At 42.2% G+C, this 12,167-nt stretch overlaps 2 protein-coding genes across 2 annotated transcripts in view; one reads left to right on the top strand and one right to left on the bottom strand.

The window, feature by feature from the left end:
* The window catches only part of sptbn2 (spectrin, beta, non-erythrocytic 2), a 97,720-nt gene extending 89,900 nt beyond the window's left edge, over positions 1 to 7,820 (bottom strand). The window contains exon 1 of the mRNA XM_070434528.1: positions 7,423 to 7,820. The gene's annotated coding sequence lies outside the window, so the exon portion shown is untranslated. The remainder of the gene's footprint in view (positions 1 to 7,422) is intronic.
* LOC111951023 (uncharacterized) overlaps positions 1 to 12,167 on the top strand; it is a 35,022-nt gene that overhangs the window by 10,700 nt on the left and 12,155 nt on the right. The window lies entirely within an intron of this gene.

Consider the following 12,167-nt stretch of genomic DNA (forward strand, 5'->3'; position numbering starts at 1 on the left):
GTAAAAAAGCTAACGTTTAAGTTCCTTACTCAAAACATATGAAAGCTGGTGGTTCCTTTAACATGAGCCTTCAATATTCCCAGTTAAGAAGTTTTAGGTTGTAGTTATTATAGGAATCTCTCTATACCATTTGTATTTCATATACCTTTGACTATTGGATGTTCTTATAGGCACTATAGTATTGCCAGCCTAATCTCGGGAGTTGATAGGCTTGAAGTCATAAACAGCGCTGTGCTTCAAGCATTGCGAAGAGCTGCTGACAAACGCAGGAAAGTGCTGTTTGAATGAATGCTTACGAGCCTGCTGCTGCCTATCACCGCTCAGTCAGACTACTATCAAATCAAAGACTCAATTATAATATAATAAACACACAGAAATACGAGCCTTAGGTTATTAATATGGTCAAATCTGGAAACTATAATTTCAAAAACAAAACGTTTATTCTTTCAGTGAAATACGGAACCGTTCCGTATTTTATCGAACGGGTGGCAACCCTAAGTCTAAATATTGCTGTTACATTGCACAACCTTCAATGTTATGTCAATTATGTCAAATGAATTACGGTCTTTGTTAGGAAGAAATGGTCTTCACACAGTTCGCAACGAGCCAGGCGGCCATATATACCCCGACTCTGCTTGCACTGCACTGAACGCAAGAAGTGACAATTTCCATAGTTAATATTGCCTGCTAACATGAATTTCTTTTAACTAAATATGCAGGTTTAAAAAAATATATACTTGTGTATTGATTTTAAGAAAGGCATTGATGTTTATGGTTAGCTACATTGGTGCAACGATTGTGCATTTTTTTCCCGCGAATGCGCTTTTGTTAAATCATCACCCATTTGGCGAAGTAGGCTGTGATTCGATGATAAATTAACAGGCACCGCATTGATTATATGCAATGCAGGACAAGCTAGTTAAACTAGTAATATCAACCATGTGTAGTTAACTAGTGATTATGTTAAGATTGATTGTTTTTTATAAGATAAGTTTCATGCTAGCTAGCAACTTACCTTGGCTCCTTGCTGCACTCGCGTAACAGGTGGTCAGCCTGCCACGCAGTCTCCTCGTGGATTGCAATGTAATCGGCCATGCCGATTAATAGGTCGACCTTTAGTCAATACCCCTCTCAACGGCATATACTGTACATGTAAAGGATAAACAGGTTCCCAACAGCATGACTAATWGCCTACGTCCAAGACGGTAATACAGTCAAACATGCAAATAAAATAAATATCGGCAATTAGGCTGATGCACCATGCAAAAGTTTAAATTTCACAAATCCTGTTGATTAACACGCCAGTACACCAATGGATGGACTACAACCATCTAGAGCTCGCAATACGGAACTCATAAAAATGTTAGTGGAAAATAGTGGGTCTGTCTAGGGTGGGGGAGCCCAAGGGTGGGTATGGTTTTGAAAGATATAAGACAGCTTTGCGATAGGATCGTTTTTGTCATTGGCCCATAAAGGTTCTCCGTAAGTAGTCATTCAGTCATAATCAGTGGCAATTTTAGCATGTAAATCTTGGTGTGGCAAACGTAACAATTTCTTTAGATTCATGCCAGCAAAGCCACTACACAACACTAAACAATACAYGAATTGAACTATAATGGTGGCAAACGGTGCCCACATAAAGCTGTCCCAACAGCAGAGCTTTGTTTTCAGCACCATGAAGTGAATCCTTACCACTGCTACACCTGGCTATCAGCAGAGCCTTGTCTGGCAGCGAAACAGTTCATTCAGCCTCATTTACTGCCTTTTAAAAAACCATAGCTGATACGGCTGACTTGCTTAAGAAAATATGGCTTCTACTGACTCCTTGTGGATTTGTGTAACTCGATAAAAACMGCATCCTTCAATAATAACGAACGCTGACATGAGAAGTACAAACTACGACATAAGGGAACGATGAGGGGATCTGAGGCAAGCCGTAATTTCGATTAAGACATTAATGAGCGAGCTAAGACGGACGTAGTCAATATAACTATTTGTTCAGCACTTTGAAATGTACAGCGACAGAATTCAGAACATTTGCGGATTCTTACAGTATTCTCCCTGTAYACCAAGTTAGAAACGTATGATAAATAACTGGGGCAAATAAGGAGACAATGAAAGSTTTTACAATATTCAATGATTACATTAATCCAAGACTGCCTATAGGCTACAGAATAGGCGGCAAAATTAAGAGGTGCAAATAGACCAAATTGGCATGGGCTACTAACAGCTTACTACACAACATACACATAGTATTACTTAGCTACAGTATACATAGATCCCTGGCATATTACATCATTTATACAGCAGCATACTGTTCCCGACTTGGAATTCTATGTTGGATGACCATTCAAAATGTATTTTCCCAGTCGGAGCTCATTTATTTCCTTAGTTCCCAGTTGTCTTGAACGCACCGAAGTCGGAGATTTCCCAGTTCTGAGTTCCCAGTTGTTTTGAACCCAGAAGTCATGCTGGATTGACAGCATTGCCAATGTATTCTACATTTTCTGGCCCATGGTGTGCGAGTGTGAATGTTTATCCTTTTAAGCTTGGAAAATAGACCCCTTCAGACAGACATTTTAAATCCTTAAACCCAGACTTGGACCAAACACCCTTCCCACCAAATAGCAGGCAGGGGAAGCAAAATAGTGATTGCAGTTAACCACTGATTCCTTCCAAACCACTCATGGGTGAATTCGCGATTTACGACTCATTGTGTAATGTTTATGTCCAATGGCCAATACATTTAATCTATAATTTCCTCTTAAAATGTTCACTCCYGAGTGGTGCAGCGGTATAAGGCACTGCATCTCAGTGCAAGTGGCGTCACTACAGTCCCTGGTTCGAATCCAGGCTGGATCACATCCGGCCGTGATCGGGAGTCCCATGGGGTGGAGCACAATTGGCCCAGCGGGGTTTGGCCGGGGTAGGCTGTCATTGTAAATGAGAATTTGTTCTTAACCGACTTGCCTAGTTAAATGAAAATTAATTCATATAAAGGATTTGCCAGTAGATTGTCAACGTTATTCATGATGATGACTGCTTGTCTAGCTAGCTAAGATTTTGAAAGTATGATGTTGACATGATCAATACAATCAAAGCTACGGTAGATAAGGTGATTTGACATCATTTTCATCTGTGGCCAATGACCATGAGCCTTCTTGAATGGGCACTTCTAATATAAATCTAATGGCAGCAACCAACGGGGCTTGAAATGCCTAGCTCTCCCTGAAGATTATGCAGTGACGTAGTGTCCCCATGAGTGACAGAACACTGAGCCAATCACAGCGCAACTAGAGAAAACTACCAACGCCTACGCTCTGTGCTTTCGCTGGCTGCCCCTCCACCACAGAAAGTACTGAGCTAAGCTGAAACGCCTGCATTTTGCAGCGGCCTTACTCAATAGACCATGTATGTATGCAGCTTTATTAACTGAAGGATTTTTATTTCATAAATGTTTTTTGCAAACTGATATGTAACACCAATTAATGCCAAAATGACATGCAAAAATAGGCCAATTATAATATATATATATAGTACCAGTCAAAGTTCCGACACCTACTCGTTTTTTTTTTTACTACTTTCCACATTGTAGAATAGTGAAGACATCAAAATTATGAAATAACACATATGGAATCATGTAGTAGCCATAAGTCTTAAACAAATCAAAATACATTGTATATTTGAGATTCTTCAAACTAGCCAGCCTTTGCCTTGATGACAGCTTTGCACACTCTTGGCGTTCTCTCAACCAGCTTCATGAGGTAGTCACCTGGAATGCATTTCAATTAACAGGTGTGCCTTGTTAAAAGTTTATTTGTGGAATTTCTTTCCTTCTTAATGTAAGTGAGCCAATCAGTTGTGGTGTGACAAGGTAGGGGTGGGTAKACAGATGACAGCCCTATTTGGTAAAAGACCAAGTCCATATTATGGCAAAAACAGCTCAGATAAGCAAAGAGAAATGACAGTCCATCATTACTTTAAGACAGGAAGGTCAGTCAATTCAGAAAATGTCAAGAACTTTGAAAGTGTCTTCAAGTGCAGTTACAAAAACCATCAAGTGCTATGATGAAACTGGCTCTCATGAGGACCGCCACAGGAAAGGAAGACCCAGAGTTACCTTTGCTGCAGAGTATAAGTTCATTGGAGTTACCAGCCTCATAAATTGCAGCCCAAATAAATGCTTCACAGAGCTCAAGTAACAGACATCTCAACATCAACTGTTCAGAGGAGACTGCGTAAATCAGGCCTTCATGGTCGAATTGCTGCAAAGAAACCACTACTAAAGGACACCAATAACAAGAAGAGACTTGCTTGTGCCAAGAAACAAGATCAATGGACATTAGACAGGTGGAAATCTGTCCTTTAGCCTGATTAATCCAAATTAGATTTTTCGTTCCAACCACTGTGTCTTTGTGAGAGGCAGAGAAGGTGAACGGATGATCTCTGCATGTATAGTACCCACCGTGAAGCATGGAGGAGGAGGTGTGATGGTGCTTTGCTGGTGACACTGTTTGTAATGTATTTAGAATTCAAGGCACACAACCAGCATGACTACCACAGCATTCTGCAGCGATACACCATCCCATTTGGTTTGCGCTTAGTGGGACTATCATTTGTTTTTCAACAGGACAATGACCCAACACACCGCCAGGCTGTGAAAGGGTTATTTGACCAAGGAGGAGATTGATGGAGTGCTGCATCAGATGACTTGGCCTCCACAATCACTCAACCTCAACCCAATTGAGATGGTTTGGGATGAGTTGTACCGCAGAGTGAAGGAAAAGCAGCCAACAAGTGCTCAGCATGAGGGAACTCTCAAGACTGTTGAAGACTGTTGGAAAAGCATTCCAGGTGAAGCTGGTTGAGAGAATGCCAAGAGAGTGCAAAGCTGTCATTAAGGCAAAGGGTGGCTACTTTGAAAAATCTCAAATATATTTTGATTTGTTTAACACTTTTTTGGTTACTACATGATTCCATATGTGTTATTTCATCGTGTTGACGTCATCACTATTATTCTACAACGTAGAAAATAGTAAAAATAAAGAAAAACCCTTGAATGAGTAGGTGTGTCCAAACTTTTGACTGGTACTTATACTGTATATACACACCACCATTCAAAAGTTTGCAGTCACTTAGAAATGTCCTTGTTTTTGAAAGAAAACAACATTTTTGTCCATTAAAAAATCAAATTGATCAGAAGTACAGTGTAGACATTGTTAATGTTGTAAATGACTATTGTAGCTGGAAATGGCTGATTTTTAATGGAATAGCTACATAAGCGTACAGAGGCCCATTATCASCAACCATCACTAATGTATTCCAATGGCACGTTGTGTTAGCTAATCCAAGTTTATAATTTTAAAAAGGTTAATTGATCATTAGAAAACCCTTTATCAATTATGTTAACACAGCTGAAAACTGTTGTACTGATTAAAGAMGCAAKAAAACTGGCCTTCTTTAGACTAGTTGAGTATCTGGAGCATCAGCATGTGTAGGTTCGATTACAGGCTCAAAAAAAGGCCAGAAACACCAGTCTCAACATCAACAGTGAAGAGGCGACTCCAGGATGCTGGCCTTCTAGACAGAGTTGCAAAGAAAAATATATAACTCAGATAAATAAATAAAAAGAAAAGATTAAGATGGGCAAAAGAACACAGACATTGGACAGAGGAACTCTGTCTAGAAGGCCAGCATCCCAGAGTCGCCTCCTCACTGTTGACTTTGAGACTGGTGTTTTGCAGGTACTATTTAATGAAGCTGCCAGTTGAGGACTTGAGGCATCTGTTTCTCAAACTAGACACTAATGTACTTGTCCTCTTGCTCAGTTGTGCACCRGGGCCTCCCACTCCCCTTTCTATTCTGGTTAGAGACAGTTTGCACTGTTCTATGAAGGATGTAGTACACAGYGTTGTACCAGATCYTCAGTTTCTTGGCAATTTCTCACATGGAATAGCCTTCATTTCYCAGAACAAKAATAGACTGACGAGTTTCAGAAGAAAGTTCTTTGTTTCTGGACATTTTGAACCTGTAATCGAACCCACAAATGCTGATGCTCCAGATACTCAACTAGTCTAAAGGCGGCCAGTTTTATTGCTTCTTTAAATCAGAACAGTTTTCAGCTGTGCTAACAATTGCAAAAGGGTTTTCTAATTATCAATTAGCCTTTTAAAATGATAAACCTGGATTAGCTAACACAGCGTGCCACTGGAACACAGGAGTGATGGTTGCTGATAATGGGCCTCTGTATGCTTATGTAGATATTACATTTTTTTTTAAATCAGCCGTTTCCAGCTACAATAGTCATTTACAACATTAACAATATCTACACTGTATTTCTGATCAATTGTATGTTATTTTAATGGACAAAAAAGGGCTTTTCTTTCAAAAACAAGGACATTTCTAAGTGACCCCAAACTTTTGAACAAGACATATATATACACTAAACGGGTAGGGCTCAAAACCTGCCCTGAATGACAGGTCTCCACTGGTCATAATCATACCTCAAATGGTGACTAAACCGTAGCTGACAAAACACAGGTTTAGTTTCCTACTAAATCATATACAATGTGGTGTTTTCATCTAAGTTATCTAAACGGATCCTACTCGTACAGGCCACACAGGCTCTGTCCAGGAAGAAAKAAAAAAAACACTTGAAGGAGGTGGACATCAATAAACCACTTAGCTAGCTATGCATTACAGATATGATCTTAACAAACAGGCCAGCCATCTTAAATTATAACGGTTGTAGTTTATATCCACAGGCTATTAACATTGYAATGGTGAGCAAGCAGCAGATGATGCTGGCTACCTCCGTGTCCCCAGAGAAGAATAATCGTGTTGTTTCCTTGGTCTCATCGTGAGACAGCGCAACAGCCAGGTTTACCCATAGCTACGATGACATATCAAAACTCCTATGAAGCTCGCCCAGCTGAACATTTACAAAGCTGTGCAAACAAACATTTGATGAAGATGCTTAATATAATTTGAGTCGGGTATGCATACACAATTTATTGAGGGCGAGATACCTTGCCCAACGCTAATGTCATGTTCAGTGGGACGTCGGGTATAGTCACACAGCGCCTGGTTGGACAATATGGTCAGGTTGGATGGCTGGCGGACTCGACAGAGAAGATGAGGGGCGCTATCAAGCTAGTAGCTAACTGGCGAAMATCGACTCAAACAAAGGCAACACAGCATGGCGAGGTAGCCAATAGAATATACATTAAATAGCCAAGTTGAGAGCAAATGCTTTATTAATGTATGGCTCATATTTTTAGACAATGATCGATTTTAAAATGACAAAGGGTACCCCAATAACATCTTTACCTGAATATTAGGATTAGCCCACGTTTGCTAGCTAGCTGGTTCTGGTTGGCGGAGGTGATGCTGTGTTGGAGAGAGAAAAAAAAGCACGCTTACCCGTTCTCGTGGTTTATCTTCGTTGGTGGTTGGCTCTCGATATTTTTACCGCGTCACTGATCAAATATAAAACGAACATAAAGAGTATCTGGTTACTGGCATTAGTGACTTAATTCAATGCTAATGTTTAAAATTCCAGTTGGCAGCGTATTTCTGTTAAATCCGCATCCTTGAATCAGATCTTTTCACGCTGCTTGTGCAGCACGGCGTGATACGAAACATAAGCAGTTCTCTACATTTGACAGAATAAAGGCAAAGCAATGGTGGTAGGCTACTCGCAAGGATATACGAAATCGTTTATAAGTTAGCATCTGAGAGATGTCCGCAGTTTCCTAGATAACCTCCAACCGTCGTCCCCTAATTCCGTTCGTTCAACAGGGAGATAGAAAGAATGAATGATACGGGGGCGGGGGGGGGGTGGACTGAATACGCTCAGTCAATCACATTCATACCGCGGAGACACGCAAAGCCTCCAGAGTGGTGCTGTCCCTGGTTCATWATTCCAGCCTGATTCCAACCCAACAATTTCCGTTTATTAGTCGAAATATTCATACACGGTATCCTTTCTGCAAATGTGAACAGAGAAACGTTTTTTTTTTATGGGGGCGGATGAATATTGTACATTGTGCGTAATGAGTCAGGTAGGCCTATACCAGTGACTAAATTGATCAAATTACTCATGTGAATCACGTGTTGGAACTATCCCAAAACGTGTCATTCTGACGCGTCTACATCGATATGATCCTCCTGGCAAATCGATTTTTTTATTCTTTTTTAAAAATCGGACCATAGGCTATTTATCTATCCTTCCATCCTCCATAGAAATAGCAACTGATCAATATAGTGTGATTATAGCGGCACACTCCCCAATAGTGTGTGAATGTACAGTAGCCTAAACACAAACCTGTTGCATTTCAGTAAAACACTCATGCTGCAATGCATATCTTTTTTTCCAGTTGAGTTTATTTGCACAGGGAAACAATCACACAGAAAATAAATCTCAGTCACACAGGAGCCTGTATGCAGGATGAGGMGGGATAGTCACCTTATTTAACTCAGAACACGAGCATCCACCTTTATGATACAGTCTTAAGATGACTGCAGACAGAGAGGGGCAGAACTTGCTCCATTTATACAGTGAAAGATATAAGAAATGTTACGCCTATGTTTTTGACAAACAGACTAGGAACACATTATAATGACTCCAGTAGGAAGCAGAGCACACCTACATTACACAGTGTGTGTCAGTGTAGCCAAAATGGTCTAAACAAAACAATGATCAAACTCTTCTCTATTGTTCTTGTGTGTTGCTATGTTGGTCACTGTGCCCCCCATGCACTCTATATGTCTGTGTGTCCTGTCCCACCTTTATCCGTTTTATGAGCCATATAGTGCAGTGATTAGGAGATGAGAGATGGCTCAAACGGTTGTCTGTTGGTGTGTGTGTCGTGCTCGACAGGGGGCTGGAATCTGACAGGGGGTGGTGAAGAGTCAAATCTACCAGTCGGTCCAGGGGAAGTCCTCAGGACGAGACATTTACCATCTGGACTCTCCCTTCACATTAACGGTTCTGACACCGAGTCAGAAAGAGTGACCCAGTCCACTCATCTATCTGAAGCGGGAATAAGTGTGTGTGGGTGTGCGTCGCAMATGATGTTTAACAAACTGTCTGTATCTCTGCCTTGGGAACTTGGGAATGGCCCACCAACCCACTTTGGACACCCATGCTGTTCTACCTCCAAACTTTCTTTGTCTCCCTCTTCATCTCTCTTTCACTCTGTGCTTCTCGCTCTCTATATGTGGTATAGACTGAAACAAACCAGAGCATTTTACCAGTGTTCAATAGAGCATCCCATCCCCCCAGAGCCCCTCCATTCCATTCCCGCTCCTGTCCCGCCCCTACCTGGTCCCCTCTTTTAAACAGACGGCCCATCCACAATCCACCGTGACAAAGGGAAAGAGCTGAGTGCATGATATCAGGGTGCTACCGGCAGCCAGACTCTGGACAGCACAGTGCTTACACAGGGGTGCTTTCTGCAGATTGCAGCAGTTTGAGCTAAACCCCCCTCTGTCCACTCACTATGGACAGGACCTAGAGGGGGAGTGGGAGGAGGGCATCACAAGTGTGAGGGATGGTGTGAGGTCGGGGTAGTCATTATTTGTTTGTCACTTTGACGGTCTGTTTTACACACCATTTTCATGTTGTTGTCCATGATCACAGCGCATGGTTTGCTCTCATAATGAGTGCGTCTGTCTTTGTGAGTATGTGTGTTTGCAGTTGATAATCCCATCCTCAGCCAGGGCATGTGATACATGTGACTCCATTACGGGGCCCACCACCCTGCTACCATTGCTGTTGGCCAGACTGCTGTAGCTAACCCCAGGGGAGGGGGGAAAGGGGAGGAGATGGATGTATATAGAGAGAGTGAGACACCGAAGGTGAGAGTTAGGGAGGGAGGGAGGGAGTATACCCCAGAGAGGATGGAGATCAAACAGAACAGGCCTCTGCAGCCTGTGGCAGAAAGCACACGGCCCTCTACCACAATTTACAACATCAGTCTCACCTCGTCTTYCTTAGTGCTGGCCTTTTCTCTCAGCTCTTACCTCCGATGCGTGATTCACTCCAGAAGAATGAGCTTCCTCAACTGAGGGCTCTCACAGAATGGGATTTCATGGTTGAAATGCTATGGTTGATTGCTCCTGGCCGGAACCACAGAATTCAAATATATTATTATTGTTCAACATTAATTCATGTAGAAATTATGAAATTATAGCATTAAGCAATAACGCCCGAGGGGGTGTGGTATATGGCCAATATACCACGGCTAAAGGCTTTTCTAACACACGACTCAACGCGGAGTGCCTGGATACAGCTCTTAGCTGTGGTATGTTGGCCATATACCACAAACCCCTGAGGTGCCTTATTGCTATTATAAACTGGTTACCAATGTAATTAGAGCAGTAAAAATACATGTTATACGGTCTGATATACCACAGCTGTCAGCCAATCAGCATTCAGGGCTCGAACCACCCAGTTTATAATGCTATATAATGGGTCCCATGTGGCTTAGTTGGTTGAGCATGGAGCTTGCAATGCCAGGGTTCAATTCCCACGGGGGACCAGTACTCAATTGTAAGTTGCTCTGGATCAGAGTGTCTGCTAAATGACAAGAATGTAGTAATCTGTGTCATTATATAGATACTAAGAACACATTTTGACATTGTGTTAGCCATGCACAAGATTGTGAATGGAGGTCTTGAATGTCCCCTAATCAAAGCATGCATGTTTGTTCAGGTTACAGTGAATTACATCAGTGGTTCCCAAACCGGGATCCTGCTGCAGGTTGTCCGTGGCTAGCAACAACAGATTAAACACATTTGGCCAAGGGATCTGTGGAACAAGTTTAGAGGATGCAATACAGTACAATGTAATGTAATATTACTCATCTCCAATATAGGCTACCCTAGATGCACAACAGGGCCTGGGAGGCTCATAAGGATCCACAGAACTCCATCAATGATCCAATTTTCAACTCAACTTGTATTCCCTAAAAAATGTTGTTTTGATCGTAAATGCACTGTAATTTAAGCTTTAAACCTGGAAATGTGTCTCTCTGCCCCATGGGAATATGTGTAGAATTGCAGGAAATTACCTTGACAACTGCCAAATTGAGGGGGGGGCCTTTAAAATGTTATTTCCCAGGGCCCAAGACTTGGTTAGTCCAGCCATGCGGTGCAGCAGTCGTAGTAAAACTCCTTGTATGCTATTTTTGTTGGACTCTAAAGTTGGAGTTGTGTTCTGATTTTAAGGGGGTCCCTGATGCATTTACTATAACAAAAGGAATCCCCACCCCAAAATGTTCCAATCATGTCAGCATGACTTGATCAACTCTAACTTACGTGTCAGTTACATGTATTAATCATACCAGTTGAGGTTTACATTTTAAAGCAGTCCAGCACTGCTGGTATAGATAGAGCTAAGTGACTCACTGGTATCTGTCACCCCCACCTCCCCATGCCTCTGAAACTTTCAAAGTCGCAGTCTCCAGAAAGCCGTCACCAGTATAGCGGATTACTTTCTGGTCGATACGACCTACTAAAAGATATTTATATTCCTCCCACTGCTTTTTGGAGTCATCTCCCTGGGACAACCAGCCTATTTCTGGTGTCTTTCTTGCTCATTCTCCCTCTCRCCCTCCCCTCTCCACATCTCCCTGCCTCCCCAAACTAGTTCCTGAAGGTCACCCTGCTGTTCTAGTTTGAACTTTGAGAATAATTAGACAGAATGAAACCAGGACAGTGAGGAGGAGAGCTGGTGCCACGGCAACGTAACTCAGTGAGATCAGGGGACGAGTGCCGCAGGTCTGTTACGTATCGACGTCCCTAAGGAAGGAAGTCATACTGTAGCTCAGTGGGCGACGACACGTATATACACCACACATCTGCTTCATGATTGGCAAATGCTCAGTCAGTTGCTGTCACTTCCTCACCATCCTACCCTAGTTGCTAGTGAGGCAGAAGAGGGAGGGTTTGTGTGGGGACAGAGAAGTGGATAAATGGAGGCGGTTGCTAAATATACAAGACTAACAGCATAGAGACATACATGGACAGTATATGGGAAGATTTTCCCTTATGACCCCTCCCCTGCATAGACTGCAGCTAGGTCACCTCCAATGAGGCATGAGCAGTGTGAGCAGGATTCAGCTGCTTGTTTGCCATCTTTAATGATCTCCTGTGGATATGTC

This window comes from Salvelinus sp. IW2-2015, linkage group LG23 (assembly GCF_002910315.2).
Source record: "Salvelinus sp. IW2-2015 linkage group LG23, ASM291031v2, whole genome shotgun sequence".
NCBI lineage: Eukaryota > Metazoa > Chordata > Actinopteri > Salmoniformes > Salmonidae > Salvelinus > Salvelinus sp. IW2-2015.